A 19,654-nucleotide genomic window follows, 5' to 3' on the forward strand; every position below is an offset into this window, starting at 1 on the left:
AGAGCAGAAGACGCCGGGAGCCGGACAGAGGAAGGTGAGGGGACCTCCGTGCGGCGTTCTGAATGATCGGATCCCCGCAGCAGCGCTGCGGGCGATCCGATCATTCATTCAAATCGCGCACTGCCGCAGATGCCGGGATCTGTATTGATCCCGGCACCTGAGGGGTTAATGGCGGACACACGCGAGATCGCGGGCGTCGGCCATTGCCGGCGGGTCCCTGGCTGCAATCAGCAACCGGGATCAGCCGCGCATGACACGGGCATCGCTCCGATGCCCGCCGTTATGCACAGGACGTAAATGTACGTCCTGGTGCGTTAAGTACCACCGCACCAGGACGTACATTTACGTCCTGCGTCCTTAAGGGGTTAAAGTACTACTTGCACTGTTGTTGGCTTCTGGCTGGTGCTATTGCAAGAGGATAGTGATCACCACAACAATACATTTTTTACTTCCCTTGTAAAATTTCATTTGGTTCTGTTAATCACCTAAAATTGTATTTCATTATGTAACATGACGTATGCATGTATATATATATATATATATATATATATATATATATATATATATATATTTTTTTTTTTTTTTCTTTATTGTACAACACTTTCATCTGTCCCTTACTTAAAAAATATATTTTCTTGTTATTTTTTTTTTTACAAATGTATCAATTCAAAAAGTTCAAGAACATTTATAATAGAAATGTATTAAAAAATGTTTAAAACGTTTTTTTACTCTCTAATAATGTGAAAAAGTGGCCATCACAATGGCCCATATTTGTCAATCTGCCTAAAACCAAAACTGTCTGATTTTGCCCAAAATAACCAAACACAGCTGAGCTATGATTGGTTGCTATGAGTAATATCGGTTTTGGCTTTTTAACATTCCTATGGAGATGGATCAATCAGTGTAAAATATCAGTTAATGCAATGTTATAGCCCCCTATAGGAGCTATAATATTGCATAAGAAAAGTGTGAAAAAATCCTTAACCCTTTCAATTATCCCTTCCCCTAATAAAAGTTAGAATCACCCGGCATTTTCAAGAATAAAAAAAACAGTGTAAATAAAAATAAAAATAAACATATGTGGTATCTCCGCGTGCGGAAATGTCCGAATTGCGGAAATGTCCGAATTTTTAAACCACACGTTCAATGGCGTATGCGAAAAAAAACTCCAAAGTCCAAAATAGCGCATTTTTGATCACTTTTTATACAACAAAAAAGTGAATAAAAAGTGATCAAAAATTCTGATCAGAACAAAAATGGGCCGTATGCGCTTTTACAACCGGACCTAAAACTGTGGTCAACCACGGTTTTAGGTCCGGTTGTAAAAGCGCATACGGCGCAAAAATGAGCCGACCGGACCGAACGTTTCACTCCGGTCGGCTCATTGAAATGAATGACATACGGGAGCGCATACGGTCACATACGGGAGCGCGAGCTTTTAGCTCCCCCCTGCCGTATGCGCTCCCGTATGGGACAAAACGTAGTGTGAACCCAGCCTGAGTTGGGAAACATTGTAAAAGCAGAAGGAAACTAGAGTCCATCCCGCATAACCTTATACTTGGCATAAATAATGTGTCCTTTACAGAGACAAATTTGCCCCATTCCAGCATTGCTGAAACATCCCAAGATTATGACCAATACTCCTTCAAATTTAACAGTGGGTGAGAGATGTTGTGGCTTGTAGGCCTCTCCAGGTCTTTGCATGAACATTAGACGACCAGGTGTTTGGGCAAAGCTTAATATCATCAGAGAAGATGACCTTACTCCTTTCCTCTATAGTTAGATCCTTTTTGACATCAGCCCTGGCCCTTCTTTGCTTTTAATTAATGGCTTTTTGTCTTGCTTTGCACGACCCAAGCTGCTTTTTTTTAAATTCATTTTGCTAGTCACTTGATGTCATCCTACAGTTGTTCAGTGACATTCCAATAAGTTGATGGTCATCTAGGTTAGTGGACATTCGTTTTTGCCTTCTGCCAATCTGCAGCTTGACCTTATGAACTGCTGTCTTTGAAATTTCCAGGATTGAGCAACTAGGCCCTCACTGTATCCCTCTGCCAGTAAAGCCAGAACCATTTTGCTACGTAGTTTTTTTTCATTACAATTACATTTAACCCCTTAAGGACTCAGCCCATTTTGGCCTTAAGGACTCAGACAATTTAATTTTTACGTTTTCATTTTTTCCTCTCCGCCTTCTAAAAAATCATAACTCTTTTATATTTTCATCCACAGCCTAGTATGAGGGCTTGTTTTTTGCGCGACCAGTTGTCCTTTGTAAAGACATAACTCATTATATCATAAAATGTATGGTGCAACCAAAAAACACTATTTTTGTGGGGAAATTAAAAAGAAAAACGCAATTTTGCTAATTTTGGAAGGTTTCGTTTTCACGCCGTACAATTTATGGTAAAAATAGAATGTGTTCTTTATTCTGAGGGTCAATACGATTAAAATGATACCCATTATTACATACTTTTCTATTATTGTTGCGCTTAAAAAAAATCACAAACTTTTTAACCAAATTAGTACGTTTATAATCCCTTTATTTTGATGACCTCTAACTTTTTGGGGGCTCACTTTTTGCACCATGATCTGTACTTTTTTTTGATACCACATTTGCATATAAAAAACTTTTAATACATTTTTTATCATTTTTTTTTTAATAAAATGTATTAAAAAAGTAGCAATTTTGGACTTTTTTTTTTGTCGTTCACGCCGTTCACCGTACTGGATCATTAACATTTTATTTTAATAGTTCTGACATTTACGCACGCGGCGATACCAAATATGTCTATAAAATTAATTTTTTACGCTTTTTGGGGGTAAAATAGGAAAAAACTGACGTTTTACTTTTTTATTGGGGGAGGGGATTTTTCCCTTTTTTTTTACTTTTACATTTTTTTACATTTTTTTTTACACTTGAACAGTCGCCATAGGGGACTATTCATAGCAATACCATGATTGCTAATACTGATCTGCTCTATGTATAGGACATAGAACAGATCAGTGTTATCGGCGATCTTCTGCTCTGGTCTGCTCGATCACAGACCAGAGCAGAAGACGCCGGGAGCCGGACAGAGGAAGGTGAGGGGACCTCCGTGCGGCGTCCTGAATGATCGGATCCCCGCAGCAGCGCTGCGGGCGATCCGATCATTCATTCAAATCGCGCACTGCCGCAGATGCCGGGATCTGTATTGATCCCGGCACCTGAGGGGTTAATGGCAGACACACGCGAGATCGCGGGCGTCGGCCATTGCCGGCGGGTCCCTGGCTGCAATCAGCAACCGGGATCAGCCGCGCATGACACGGGCATCGCTCCGATGCCCGCCGTTATGCACAGGACGTAAATGTACGTCCTGGTGCGTTAAGTACCACCGCACCAGGACGTACATTTACGCCCTGCGTCCTTAAGGGGTTAAAGTACTACTTGCACTGTTGTTGGCTTCTGGCTGGTGCTATTGCAAGAGGATAGTGATCACCACAACAATACATTTTTTACTTCCCTTGTAAAATTTCATTTGGTTCTGTTAATCACCTAAAATTGTATTTCATTATGTAACATGACGTATGCATGTATATATATATATATATATATATATATATATATATATATATATATATATATATTTTTTTTTCTTTATTGTACAACACTTTCATCTGTCCCTTACTTAAAAAATATATTTTCTTGTTATTTTTTTTTTTACAAATGTATCAATTCAAAAAGTTCAAGAACATTTATAATAGAAATGTATTAAAAAATGTTTAAAACGTTTTTTACTCTCTAATAATGTGAAAAAGTGGCCATCACAATGGCCCATATTTGTCAATCTGCCTAAAACCAAAACTGTCTGATTTTGCCCAAAATAACCAAACACAGCTGAGCTATGATTGGTTGCTATGAGTAATATCGGTTTTGGCTTTTTAACATTCCTATGGAGATGGATCAATCAGTGTAAAATATCAGTTAATGCAATGTTATAGCCCCCTATAGGAGCTATAATATTGCATAAGAAAAGTGTGAAAAAATCCTTAACCCTTTCAATTATCCCTTCCCCTAATAAAAGTTAGAATCACCCGGCATTTTCAAGAATAAAAAAAACTGTGTAAATAAAAATAAAAATAAACATATGTGGTATCTCCGCGTGCGGAAATGTCCGAATTGCGGAAATGTCCGAATTTTTAAACCACACGTTCAATGGCGTATGCGAAAAAAAACTCCAAAGTCCAAAATAGCGCATTTTTGATCACTTTTTATACAACAAAAAAGTGAATAAAAAGTGATCAAAAATTCTGATCAGAACAAAAATGGTACCGCTAAAAACTTCAGATCACGGCGCAAAAAATTAGCCCTCATAGCACCCTGAACACAGAAAAAGTCATAGGGTGTCAGAAGAGGACCATTTTAAACGTATACATTTTCCTGCATGTATTTTTATATTGTATTTTTCTGAAGTGATACAAAATCAAACCTATACAAGTAGGGTATCATTTTAACCATATGGACCTACAGAATAAAGATAAGGTATCATTTATGCCGAAAAATGTACTGCGTAAAAACAGAAGCCCCCAAAACTTACAAAATTGTGTTTTTTCATCAATTTTGTTGCACATTTTGTTTCCAGTTTCACCGTAGATTTTTGGGTAAAATGACTAATGTCATTACAAAGTAGAGTTAGTGACGCAAAACATAAGCCATCATATAGAATTTTAGGTGAAAATTTTAAAGAGTTATGATTTTTTTAAATTAAGGAGGAAAAATCCCGGGTCATTAACCCCTTAACGACGCAGGACGTATATTTACGCCCTGCGCCGACTTCCGCGATATGAAGCGTCGGTCCCGGTCCCGGTGCTCATCAACGGCCAGGACCCGTGGCTAATACCACACATTGCCGATCACGGCAATGTGCGGTATTAACCCTTTAGAAGCGGCGGTCAAAGCAATCCGCCGCTTCTAAAGTGAAAGTGAAAGTATCCCAGCTAGTCAGTTGGACTGTTCGGGACCGCCGTGGTGAAATCGAACAGCTTACAGGACACCGGGAGGTCCCTTACCTGCCTCCTCGGTGTCCGATCGACGAATGACTGCTCCGTGCCTGAGATCCAGGCAGGAGCAGTCAAGCGCCAATAACACTGATAACAGGCGTGTTAATACACGCCAGTGATCAGGATGAGAGATCAGTGTGTGCAGTGTTATTGGTCCCTATGGGACCTATAACACTGCAAAAAAAAGTAAAAAAAAAGTGTTAATAAAGGTCATTTAACCCCATCCCTAATAAAAGTTTGAATCACCCCACTTTTCCCATAAAAAAATAAAACAGTGTAAAAAATAAAAATAAACATATGTGGTATCGCCGCGTTTGTAAATGTCCGAACTATAAAAATATATCATTTATTAAACCGCACGGTCAATGGCGTACGCGCAAAAAAATTCCAAAGTCCAAAAAAGCGTATTTTTGGTCACTTTTTATACCATTAAAAAATGAATAAAAAGTGATCAAAAGGTCTGATCAAAACAAAAATCATACCGATAAAAACTTCAGATCACGGCGCAAAAAATGAGTCCTCATACCACCCTGTACGTGGAAAAATAAAAAAGTTATAGGGGTCAGAAGATGACATTTTTTAACGTATAAATTTTCCTGCATGTAGTTATGATTTTTTCCAGAAGTACGACAAAATCAAACTTATTTAAATAGGGTATCATTTTAACCGTATGGACCTACAGAATAATGATAAGGTGTCATTTTTTCCGAAATATGCACTGCCTAGAAACGGAAGCCCAGAAAATTTACAAAATGGCGTTTTTTCTTCGATTTTGTCACACAATGATTTTTTTTCCATTTCACCGTGAATTTTTGGGTAAAATGACCAATGTCACTGCAAAGCAGAATTGGTGACACAAAAAATAAGCCATAATATGGATTTTTAGGTGGAAAATTGAAAGGGTTATGATTTATAAAAGGTAAGGAGGAAAAAACGAAAGTGCAAAGACGGAAAAAGAGTCCTTAAGGGGTTAAGGGGTTAAATTGATAAATTTTGGCCAATGTTTAAAAACCACACCATAATTCCAACATTGTAAGTCTAGGCCTAGCATTAATAAAAACATCTAAAATAAAAGATGTTTAACTAGTCTTGAATCATCCATAAACATCATATATTGTAATGTTATATGCAATTTGCATGCTTATTTCTGAAAAGGACATAGTGTAAAGAAAACATGGAACATTTGACGCACAATATGACATATGTAAGCGATATATTTGCAATTTTTGCAGCAAACACTAGATGGCACCACATACCAACATATAGCATACCATTTATATATTTTTTCTATAATTACCTCTGACAGATCATCTTGCTACAGGATTTTTGGCCATGATACAATATTTTCTCTGTTTACTTTTATTCAGAGTAAGTGCCTTATTTATTGGATAAATCCATCCTTCTTTATTTCAAGAAATGCTTAAAGAAAATAAAATTTATCACATGAGGAACAAACTGCTCCCTTTCTTATTGCTTCAAATGTATTGGGATGTGGTCCTGAGTCAGCTGCATTATAGCATCCCGAAGGAATCCAAGCATGGCGCCTTTGTTGGGAGAATTGCTCAGGATCTTGGACTGGATATAGGTGAGATTAATTCCAGAATGTTACATATTGTCTCTAGAGATGAGAAGGAATATTTCCAGGTTAATCTGCAGAATGGAATCCTGTTTGTTAGAGACAATAGACAGAGAATCATTATGTCTAGATACACCCTTCTGTATTATTCCTCTGCAGGTTATTGTAGATAAGCCTGTGCAGATGTATCGTGTAGATGTAGAAATAGAGGATATAAATGATAATAATCCAGTATTTTTCTCAAGGATGACTAATATAACAATATCTGAGCTCAGACTTGCTGGATCTCATTTCCCACTAAAGGTAGCTGATGATCCAGACCTCGGAACAAATTCTATAACAAACTATGAGCTCAGATCAAGTGAGTATTTTGCATTGGATTTTCAAAAGTATATGAATGAAATTCGACCTTTAGAACTTGTGCTGAAGAAACCTCTTGAGAGAGAAAAACAGTCTGTTCACAATCTGACACTTACAGTTTATGATGGAGGCAAACCAAGATTGAGTGGCATTACCTACATTGTCATCACTGTGGAGGATCTTAATGACAATGCTCCTGTTTTTGGTCAACCATTTTATCAATGTAGTGTGACTGAAAATGCTTTGAAAGGGACATTAGTGCTTAAGTTAAATGCTACAGATTTGGATCTTGGGAGTAATGGGGGAAATAACATATGATTTCAGCAACACAAGAAAGGGGGACGTGAATAACATGTTCAGTCTAGATAAATACACTGGAGAAATCAGAGTTAAAGGAGACATTGATTTTGAAAAAACTAAAATGTATGAAATTCATATTGATGCCATTGACAATGGAGATCACCCAATGGTTGGACATTGTAAAGTTCTAGTAACTGTAGTAGATGTCAATGACAACCTTCCTGAGGTGATGGTGACATCATTATCAGTTCCTGTCACCAAAAGGGACAACAGTAGCCATCATCAGTGTTCATGACAAAGATTCAGGCTCAAATGGAAAAGTAAGCTGCTATATATCTACCAACAACTTACCCTTCAGTATAAACTTACCCTTCAGCGTTTATGGGTGATTTTTCCTTGACTGTGAATGGACCACTAGATCGGGAAATAAAGGATGAATATGAAGTTGTCATAACTGCAAAAGATGAAGGTTTTCCATCATTGACAGTTTTAAAAATCTGCAGATCTACATAAGTGATGTAAATGACAATGCTCCCCAGTTTTTGCAGTCAGTTGATACAATATTTATAAAGGAAAATAACCCACCGGGTTCTCATATCTACACAGCCTTAGCTTTTGACCAGGACAGTGGCCAGAATTCATTCTTTACATACTCAATCATTGATAGTTCTATTGATGGAATCCCTATATCTTCCTATATGTCCATTAATCCAGAAAATGGGAAGGTGTTTGCTTTAGTTTCCTTTGACCATGAACAGGTGACGTTTTTCCAGTGTCATATAAAAGCTACAGATGCTGGCCTGCCTCCATTGAGCTCTAATCTGACCCTCAATGTCTTCAGCAATGATATCAATTACAATACTCCTACATTTTCTCCAGTTTATTCAGATCTGACAATAAAAACTCCAAAGACTGCACAACCAGGACACCTTGTAACTAAAGTAAGTGCAACTGATTTGGATTCTGGATACAATGCTTTGATGTCTTATCATTTTAAGGATTTGTCAGGAAAAGTACCCTTTGTTATTTCTCAGCAAACTGGAGAAATATGTTTAAAACGTCAAATTATAGAGTCAGATAATGATGAGTACAGATTGGTAGTAGTGGCTCAGGACCATGGAGAACCAGTTATGATGGCACTAACACAAGTTCATGTTTTCTTGGTGGAATCTGGAGAGGAGATGAAGTTTGATAATGAATGAGGATGCTGATGAATTTTCTGATGCTAATATTTATTTGGTTGTAGCCATCTGTGTTATCGCAAGTATATTTCTGATTACTTTAATCGCCTTCTCAGTCTTAAGATGGCAAAAATATAGGGATGAGGTCAATGAACTAAAGGAAAATTATAAGATCTGTTCCAACACTGGAGGAAGTTGGATGTATTCTCAGCAAACCCAACATAGGGTATGTTCTAACTCAGTACAAGGCAAGAATGAATTAATAGTTCTTACTCCAAATGGCTCTCAATTTGTTGACAACGAGGAACATGGTGCTCAACCGGGGTACCAGGTTAGTGATTTATATATATTTTTATTTAAGTAATCAATTACTCCTAAACAATAAAACAATAATGTTAAAGGCATATTCACTGTATTATAAAGGGAACTATTTTCAATTGTCATAGTATGTATGTTTGATAAATATCAGTATAAATATCATATTGGCCCTGATTTACTAAGAGTACAGTGTAGTTTGTGGGAGGTTTTTCCGGCATGTATTTTTCCATGGTATTTACAGATTTTTCCCTACATTTTGCTTTTCCCTACATTTTGCCTTTTTACAATTGCCCTGAGCTGTCTGATTTTCTAGAGCTTAACTCCATCACATTTTATGTGGAATCATTAGTAAATATGTTGGAAATAAAAAGGAGAGTTGCTCAGGGTTTTTAGATTTTTTGGTTGCAAATTCTGATGTGCAACACAATTTGGGCACAACCAATGATAAAAAACTGTTGGGATCTCTTAAGTAAATAGCCCCCATTGTTTCTACTCTAACTGTATCCCACTATAAATTTATGTTTTAACATGTATTTATCTTTAGTGTTATATTATTTAAGGCCTAGTATTCATTTTATTCATTTTCTGTATCTGTTTATAGGTTGGAGTTGTATTTTCTGATACAGACTATCCCATGCCCTACTTTATAGTTATTAACTTAAATTATACAATTCTAGCTGTCTGTAGCCACCAATAGGAGAAGCTTTACTAGTACTTTTATAAACTCTTATTATGTCTGACATGTTATTCCTGCAGGTAAGGCCCTGTCAGCCAATCATTAGCCACAGCCATGACCCACCTTAACCAAAGTCTGGTTGACATGGACCTACATGGACAACATTTCAGAACTTGTCAAAGCTCATACACATTTCCACACATCATTACATCACAATATCAACTGGTATAGAAAGAGAAGGCATTTATATTTACATATAACATCGTTTAGGAGACATGAAGAAGGTATACAATTGTGAATATCATACTGTATCCATACTTTCAAGATATTATAGCCTAAGCCTTATTTTATTATGGTATGATTTGGCAAATAACAATGCAACAAGAACATATAGAATCTTATATTATAGTCAGGTAAGCTGTTTGGTGCACAAAATTGCACACCTGGCATGCATGCTACACTTTCTAAGGAGATAGCTATGGGGGAAAAAAAAAAACTAAATTGGTGAGATTATTTGCCTGTCTTATGGAAAGTGACCATGGGCAGAAGGCTTAGGAAGCTGGGGATGATCTTGAAACCTTATGCTCAAGTTTGGGAACCACTACAGCACCAAAGAGTCCAACCAGGAACCAAATGTTACCAAACTCACGTAAGGAAGTTGAAGATCAGTCCTACTTTTAACCCCCATTTAGGCTGTGTTCACATGGGGCATTTAACCAGTGGTACTGTCATTGATTACCCCTTTTTCCTGCTATTTTCCAAAATCCGGGTAAAAATTGTGCACTTCAATTTTGGAAAATAGTAGTAAAATTGTAGTCAAGGTTAGCATTCAAGGAGATATCCAGTGGTGAAAAACTTATCCCTTATAGGGGATAAGGTTCAGATCGCGGGGGGGTCCGACCGCTGGGAAGGGGGTGTGTTGACCACCGCACGAAGTTGGCGTGCCGGCACTGCTTCGTGCTGTGGTCAACACACACTCTCTGGCCAGCAAGCCGGGGCCCCGTACAGGAGATCACGGGGGGCCCCAGCGGTCGGACCCCCCGCAATCTGAAACTTATCCCCTATCCTTAGGATAGGGGATACGTTTTTCACATTTAACACAGCCTCAAAAGGGTTATCCAGCCTGTGAATAAGGATAGCCCCTTTAAAGTAAAGTTGTAAACATATAGGCCATTTAATGAATAATAAAGTCACAAATTAAACCTTAAGCCATGGATATATGCAATAGTTTAGATAAAGTCACAATTTAAAAATATGAGGTCAGAACACTCAAACAGCTTCATTTACAGAACAATAACAGGGTGTCCACACATAGACAACAACAGGTTATACATCTCATGACATTGTGCCACCAAATAATGTTATTGTGAAATACCTATAATCTCCTATGAATCAAAACAAAAAAAAGGATTTAGTTGCCCATAGCAAGCAAAGAGTAACTTTCATTTTAACAAAGCGGTGTAATTAATGAAATCTAAGCTCGAATGATTGTTTAGGGCAACTGAGTTTTTTTTAGACAGTTTTTATTTATTACCACAGTGAGTTTAAAGCAAATTAAGACATATCTGTACACAGCTTGCATCCTTTTATAAATGTATAGTTTTACTCTTTCTCATTATTATTTTAAAGTTTCATTATTCTGTGCATCTCTATATAAAATATTTGCTTTAATTTTGCAAGGGCTTGCTATGGGCAGTATTAACAATGTAATGTTTAAAAGGTGCCATAAAGCCTCTCTGCTCTCATAGATGTTGCCTCTATTTATAGCTGCCAGCATGCTCCTCTAGGTGTATTATAAAGTTGTAATTCCCCCCTTACTTTACACACAACACAGATAAGCCTCTATTATGGCATGATCTGCTGCTCAGCATATGAAACATGATCCCTCCGGAGAGGGAAAACAAGGAAATGTGTAGACAATGGGTATGTTATGAGGTCCCTATACTTTAGGAAAAAGGTAAAGTGTAATAACTATGTCACAAGCTGGATATACACACTGTGTGTCATGACTACATGTGAAACTGGCATAAAGAGACATTTTGGCAATAGACAGTGGTGACTAATTTAACTACAATTTTGAAAGCTCTGACAACCCTTTAAAGGTTTTACCTTAGAACTCTTTTTGTAATTTTGGAATATTTATAATGATGACATGTGTTGTGGAAGCTGAGTTACTGGTTGCTGGATTCATATACTATAGTAATATATACAATATTTTGTAGAAAAAACTAATTATTGCAATATATTTCATTTTAAAATGATTGAAATTAACTAGTAGTTTTTCTTTTCTTTTTTTTCACACCCCTGAATTCACTACTGTGAAATATCATGTTTACATCATAAATAGGCTACAGTGACTGGTAATTTCATTTGAATTTCTAAATAGAATAACAGTTTATTTAAGAAAAAAAGTATAGATATAGTGGATCAAACTGTAATGTCCGTTTTAGGCCCTGTTCAGACTTTGTTTTTATATATTATCTGTTTTTTGTGCTATTTTCCCTGGCTAGGGAATAGTTAACAGTATTAGCTAATGACAACTTGGGTGGGGCTATTTAAACCCGAGCTCTGCTACACTTTGTGCTGGTTATTAGATCTACTCTGACTATGTTATTAGTTTTACCTTTGCTATGTTTGTTTGTCTGAGTTTAAACCATGGTTATATTCCTTGTTATATTCCAGAGTTTAGTCTGCTTGTTTTTTAGTACATCTGTTGGCTTTTAGGATTATTTGTATCTGTTCTGCTTTAACCTTGTTATCTTAGTCTTAGTCTGAGTCTTGCTTGTACCATGCTCTGTATTTTAGTATTCCTGTTTAGAGTCCTTATATGTATTCCTCCATGTTATGGTGTTTGGTTTTGTATTATCCCTGTTTGGTATCCTGACCTGTATTCCTCCATGTTTTGGAGTTTGGCTTTTGTGGAGTATGTTCAGACTCAGTGTTCTGTGTATTATATTTCTGTTTCCTACTAGGACAGTATCCTGATCACACGGTGGAGTGTGCCCGTTGGCTAGTAGTCTATTTGGCTTTAGTATTGATGTCCCTCCATGCTTGGAGTGGGGAGTCTAGAAAGTTCATGACTTCTGATCTTTTGTGTTTTTAGTACATGCACTGATCATAGTGTACAAGATTACTGATGTAGAGTGTCCTCGGTACATTACCATTGGTCTATGGCAGGGGTCTCAAACTGGTGGCCTGCAGATATTGCAAAACTTCAACTCCCAGCATTCCCGACAGCCATTAACTGCAGCATATGGCTGTTTGGGCATGTCCAGGCATGCTGGGAGATGAAGTTTTGCAACATCTTGAGGGCCACCAGGTTGAGACCCCTGGTCTATAGTGTCCACTGTATTTTATCAGTGATCTATGTCCTCTGAACTTTGATCTGTTTGTGTAGAGTGTTCTGTGTTCAGTGTGAACAGTGTTCTATGTTTCCTGACCTGTTTAGTGTACATTCAGTTCATTAGTTCATCCCCTGTATTTCCTGGTTTCTGCTGTATACTAATTCCTTATCTAGTCTTGTTCATTTACTCATATTTACCGTTTATCCTGATTCCAGTTTCTGAACCATATGTTAGTATGCTATATCCTGCCCTGTTTTTATATTTATATCCTGTCTGGTTTATCTGGTTGTTTGGTTATTTTCCCGTTATGTTTCTGGCCTGTTCCCGACAATTTACAGTATAATTTGTGTACCTTTACGCCCATGCACTTTAGCGCAGGTAGGGACAGGCACTGTGGTTGTTGTTCCACCATTTATGGGCAGATGGGGAAATAGGCAGGGAGAGTGTTTCTAGGGACACCTTAGGGCTCACACTCCCTTTCCATCCCGTCTGTCATGACACAAACTTTTTAAAAGTTTGATTCCCCGGGCTCACAGAACAAGTTAAGTTCTGCAAGAACTGGCAATGCAATAACCCTCAAAACACATGTATGGCACTGACTAAGGGCTCTACAGCCTTGTGAAATACTGTTAGGGTCACCTATAAAGTTAATGTCAAAGTTAGTGCGCTAACCCATGTTAACTAAGGGCATGTTGAAAAATACACTGCTCTAGCAGATTTTGTATGCTTTTTAAGATCAGAATTTAACCCTTTATGTTGGCAGATGCCTGCTGGTATAAAATTGCCCACTTAAGTATCGGAAGACATAATGACTTTTTCCAAGTGTTTCAAAAATGATCATTTTTTTGGAGGTGTAATACAACCCTTAGAAGACATAAACAACTTTTGCTTGCTAATTCTGCTGCTTCTACTACCACTAGGCATCTAGCTGCTACTGCTAACTGTGCAGGGTCTGGGCAAATAGGTGGTGCCCACAGTGCTTACTGGCAGGGGTCTTCATCTCTACCCTGTCCTCATCCAATCATTCCTTTACCAGACTTTTTTATCCAAAAAATGTGGTTATTTTTTTGTTTTTGGGATGATTTTTCATTCACCAACTAGTCAAATGGCGGAAAAAACTACTAGTCAACTTTCACTTTCAACGCTACAAATGCAGATTTTTGGTAAACTAGAGCTAGAAATGCTCTGTGATTAAGCCAAGAAAATACAGGTACCTTGGTGTAAATTACTATTCCATGTTCAATCTTAACTCTAGAAATGTGGATTCATGCTAAATATATGTAATGCAGCTGTAAGCAGCAGATGGTAGTGGATCCGCTGGCTTATGTGGACAATGACTTAAACGTACCAGGGAGCAGAGTCTAAGGTGCCACACCCTGGTCGCTACCCCTGGCACAATCCGTCCACACAGGTTGCCCAGATGTAATTCGGCACTGAAGGTAATAAGAGTAGTCAGGACGTAGCAAAGGTCAGAAGGTAGGCGGCAAAGGAGCAAGGTCAGGTCACTTGCAAGGGGTCGGGAACACAGTAGGCAAAACACAAGTAATGCTTTCTCAGAGGCTCAAGGCACAAAGATCTGGCAATTCGCATACAGAGAGGAGCCCGTAGCAGCGTGGGGTAAGAAGATGCAAGGTACTCACATGCAGGTATGTCCCGCAGAACGAGTCCCGGAGCCGCCAGAGTCAAGAGGAGAGGAGTGCCTCAAACACCTCAAATTGTCCCAGTAAATGAGGGCCCATCTTGTAACTGGGAATCTTGAAACGGATATATTTGGAGGATAACCAAACCTTATCATGAGGAGAGAAGGACGGAGGAGGTCTTCTCTTCTTATCTGCCTGAGATTTCATATGAGAGGAGGCTTGAAACAGAGAAAGCCGAGTCTGTTGTCAGATGAAGGTGAAGTCTCAAACTTGTTCGTCAACGGCTGGCATGCCTGAGGAGACTGGAAGAGGAAGAGGGGGACAAGGATGAAAACTGTATACAACAAAAAATGGAGAAGACTTCGTGGCCTCAGATTCTCTATGATTGTAGGAGAACTCGCCCAAGACAAAAGATCGACCTAGTCGTCTTGTCTGGTCAAAACGAAATGATGAAGATATTCTCCCAAAACTTGATTTACTCTCTCCACTTTCTCATTAAATTGTGGGTGATAGGAGGATGAGAAATCCAACTTGATCTCTAATTGAGTTCATAGAGCTCACCAGAACCTAGAAACAAATTGCAACCCACGATCCAAGAGGATGTGAGACAGAAGGCCATAAAAGTGGAAAATATGCTGAAGAAAGTCTTTGGCCAGTTGCGGAGCAGTTGGTAAACCGGGCAAAGGAATGAAATGAGCCATTTCGGAAAACCAATCAACAACCACCCAGATGACCGTATTGGTATTGGATGGGGCGGATCGGTGAAAAAATCCATAGCAATTTGTGACCAAGGAGTGTCCGGAATAGGAAGAGACTGTAAGAGGTCTGCTGGTCTCTGCCGAGGAGTCTTGTCACGAGCACAGATGACACAGGAACTGACAAAGTCAATGACATCCCGTTTGATGGATGGCCACCAGTAATGCCGAGAAATTAATTGAAAAGACTTATGTACACCAGAATGGCCTGACACCAGAGAGGAATGTCCCCAGCTCAGCAACCCTGCGTCTCAATTGGGGTAGTATGAAAGATCTGCCAGAAGGAGCTTCCTGGAGGACTGCAGGTGCTACTGGAACCAAACACACAGGAGGAATAATATGAAGGGGAGCAGAATCTTGCCCAACCACATCTGAAGACCTGGAAAGTGCATCGGCTCTGATGTTCTTATCGGCAGGATGAAACGAATTAAGAAACTGAACCAGGAGAAGAAGAGCGACCATCTGGCGGGGATTCAGACATTGCGCGGACTGAAGATACAGAAGGACTTGTGATCCGTAAAGATGCTGACAGGATGAGTGGAACCCTCCAAAATATGACGCCACTCTTCTAAGGCAAGTTTTTTCGCGAGGAGTTCCCAGTCGCACACAGAGTAATTCCTCTCCGCAGATGAAAAGGTTTTGGAGAAAAAGCCACAGCTAATATTATTGTCCTTGGGGGTTTTCTGAGTTAAAACTGCACCAGCTCCTACTGATGATGCAATTACCTCCAAATAAAACGGCTTTTCATAGTCAGGTCTAGAGAGAAGTGGTGCAGAAGCAAAAGCAGATTTCAACTGAGAAAAAGCCTCTTCAGCCTCAGGTGACCAGTTCTTGGGGTTACAGTTTTTCTTGGTAAGGGCTACAATTGGAGCAACCAAGGAAGAAAATGTGGAATGAATTGACGGCAGTAATTGGCAAACCCCAAAAATCTTTGAATAGCCCGAAGACCAGAAGGACGTGGACAGTCTAAAATTGCAGAAAGCTTGGCAGGATCCATCTGAAGACCTTGGTGGGAGACTATGTAACCCAGAAATGGAAGACTTGTTCTTCCATGGCAGGATCCATCTGAAGACCTTGGTGGGAGACTATGTAACCCAGAAATGGAAGACTTGTTCTCTCAAAGAGGCATTTCTCCAACTTGGCATACATATGATTCTCCAGGAGATGCTGAAGGACTAGACGGACATGAAAATGACGAGCCTCTAAATTGGGAGAGAAAATCAGAATATCATCCAAATAGACTACCACAAAGGTATACAACAGATCTGGAAAGATTTTATTGACAAATTCTTGGAAGACAGCGGGAGCGTTGCAGAGACCAAAAGGCATGACAAGGTACTCAAAGTGGCCATCTGGGGAATTGAAAGCCATCTTCCATTCATCTCCTTCACGAATTTGAATAAGATTGTATGCCCCCCGCAGATCCAATTTAGTGAGGATTCTGGCTCCCCATAAACGATCAAAAAGTTCAGAAATCAAAGGCAGTGGGTAACAATTTTTGATCGTAATTTGTTTAGACCCCGTTAGTCAATACAGGGATAGAGAGATCGATTCTTTTTTCCTACAAAGAAGAATCCAGCCCCGGCTGGAGAGGTGGACTTGATTAATCCCTTTTGTAGATTTTTCTGGATATATTTAGCCATAGCTTACATCTCAGGTACAGACAGCGGGTAAATCCTTCCCCGGGGAGGTGTAGTACCAATTTGGAGATCAATGGGGCAATCATAAGGACGATGTGGTGGAAGAGTCTCTGCCTGTTTCTCGCAGAAAACATCAGAAACATTTTGATAAGAGGGAGTCAGGCCCGACTTGATAGGAGGTGAAGGGTCAGTCTTAGGCTGGGTGGACTCCAGACAGTGACCTTGACAGAAAGTTCCCCCAACGAGAAACCTCTAAAGTGTTCCAGCTAAGTTGCCGAGAGTGACACTGTAGCCAAGGCAGACCAAGAAGTTCAGATACAATGAGGAAGTACAAAAATTCTATCTTCTCCTTATGTAACACTCCCACTTGCACGATGAGGGGTTCAGTGTGGAATAGGACAATACCAGGTTCTCTCCATTGACTGAAGAAATATATAGAGGCTTTACTAGCCAAGACACAGGGAGATGATGCTTTTGGACCAAGGTGACATCAATAAAATTCCCCGTGGAGCCGGAATCCAAGAAGGCAGAGAAAGCAGTCTTCATAGAAGTATGGATTTGAACAGGCATGGTCAAACGTGGAGAGGTACTATTCTCACCCAGGGATGCCTCTCCTACATGTGCTAGGTGCGTGCATTTCCCGAACACAGTGGACGTAAGGTACAGTCTTTGAGAAAGTGCCCCCTTGCCCGGCTTGCTCAAACCGAGTCTGACATACTTTTAATGTTCAACTTTTTTAAATCTTATTTAACTATTTCTAAATGAGACTAAAAGAGACCAAGTTCGCCTGACTTGACTTGATTAATCTCTAAGGCTGGGTTCACACTACGTTTTGTTCCATACGGGAGCGCATACGGCAGGAGGGAGCTAAAAGCTCGCGCTCCCGTATGTGACCGTATGCGCTCCCGTATGTCATTCATTTCAATGAGCCGACCGGAGTGAAACGTTCGGTCCGGTCGGCTCATTTTTGCGCCGTATGCGCTTTTACAACCGGACCTAAAACTGTGGTCAACCACGGTTTTAGGTCCGGTTGTAAAAGCGCATACGGCGCAAAAATGAGCCGACCAGACCGAACGTTTCACTCCGGTCGGCTCATTGAAATGAATGACATACGGGAGCGCATACGGTAACATACGGGAGCGCGAGCTTTTAGCTCCCCCCTGCCGTATGCGCTCCCGTATGGGACAAAACGTAGTGTGGACCCAGCCTAATTCAGATATATTCAGAGATATACAGTTTGAAAAAAATAAGACCCCAAAAAATTTAAATAAACTGTTTTATCTAGAATAGGGTATAAGGGGGCAGTGTACAACTCACAGTTATACTAGTTTGCTGGAAGCATAAGAATTGGCTTAATTCAATTCAAAAGTAGCATATCATTAATCTTAAAATTTAAGAAAAATGTTAAATTTTTATTTTTATTTGATACCAACATTGAAATCTTTCATTTCTGGTAGTGACAGACATTATGGTGGGGTGCAATTTATAGATTTAAAAAAAAAACTTTTCTAAGCTTCTAATAATATTGTAATTAGGGTATGTTTTTTCATTTATGAATGTCTACAGATTAAATGTTGGAATTAAGGGATCAAGTTGGGGGAGGCATGTATTAAAAATGTAGGCACCCTAAAAGCTTATTCTGCCACTGATAAAGCCAAATGAATTGTCAAGATGTGGATTTGAAAAAAAAGGAAAGAAAAGGTGGCATAAAAGTGAGTATTAATTTTGCAGTTTGCATAGAAATATGTATGTGAGAATTAATATATATGGATTGCTATTTACTTACACTGTATTTTCTGTGATGTCTTATGCTATCAGGATAGAGTGCCACATAAACTACATAGAGGACCCAGGGACTCCTTTCAAAGAAAGCTGTTACTGTTCCTATTCGATAAGCATACTTAGTACAATCACTAGATTGGACGCGCTGCACCCGGCCCCACAAATCTTGTTGCCAAAGTTAAGGAGGTAAACAATGCGGGCATTCAATGAGCGGTGAGTCATATGCCGTATGCCTCGCAGCTCAATAAGCACAGAAGCAGGGAATCCTGTTATTGACATGAGCCCCTGGCCTTTAGCATCCAAGGCATCCAATAGCTCACCTTTGAAAGATAAAGTTGATGGCGGCTACATCTGTATACTAAAAATGGTTGGTTATTTTATTTAGTGTTGAGCGGCATAGGCCATATTCGAATTCGCGAATATTCGCGAATATATGGACGAATATTCGTCATATATTCGCGAATATTCGCATATTCTTTATATTCTCGTTTTATTTTCGCATATGCGAATTTTCGCGTATGCGAAAATTAACTTATATGAATCTTAGCACATACAAAATTAGTATTTGGCGAAAATTCGCATATGCTAATTTTCGCATATGCTAATTTTCGCATATGCGCATTTTCGCACGCCAGTCTCACACAGTAGTATTAGAGCCTTCTTTACACCACACAAGCTGGAAGCAGAGAGGGGTGATCACTGTGATGTGTACTGTGAAAAAAGAAAAAGAAAAAAAAAAAAAAAAAAAACAATATTCGTAATTACGAATATATAGCGCTATATTCGCGAAATTCGCAAATTCGCGAATATGCGATATTCGCGAATAATATTCGAATTGCGAATATTCGTGAGCAACACTAATTTTATTCAACTAGAAAAGAAGATAAATATAGCATGTAAATATTGTCCATATTTTATATTGTTTCTGAACCAAAAATGAATGCAAACATGTAATCCTTCCTAATATTTATGCCACCACTGCTGTAAATTTAGTGAATAATAATAAATCCATCAATAACATAAGTTTGATTATAAACCACAAACT

The 19,654-nt window shown here is 39.0% G+C and overlaps 1 protein-coding gene and 1 pseudogene across 1 annotated transcript in view; both read left to right on the forward strand.

Annotated features, from left to right (window-relative positions):
* Positions 1-19,654, forward strand: part of LOC130267277 (protocadherin alpha-C2-like) — a 374,990-nt gene that overhangs the window by 27,259 nt on the left and 328,077 nt on the right. The gene's annotated exons all lie outside the window — the stretch shown is intronic.
* Positions 5,355-9,730, forward strand: LOC130267278 (protocadherin alpha-3-like; annotated as a pseudogene).

The sequence above is a fragment of the Hyla sarda genome, chromosome 4, assembly GCF_029499605.1.
Source record: "Hyla sarda isolate aHylSar1 chromosome 4, aHylSar1.hap1, whole genome shotgun sequence".
Classification (NCBI taxonomy): domain Eukaryota; kingdom Metazoa; phylum Chordata; class Amphibia; order Anura; family Hylidae; genus Hyla; species Hyla sarda.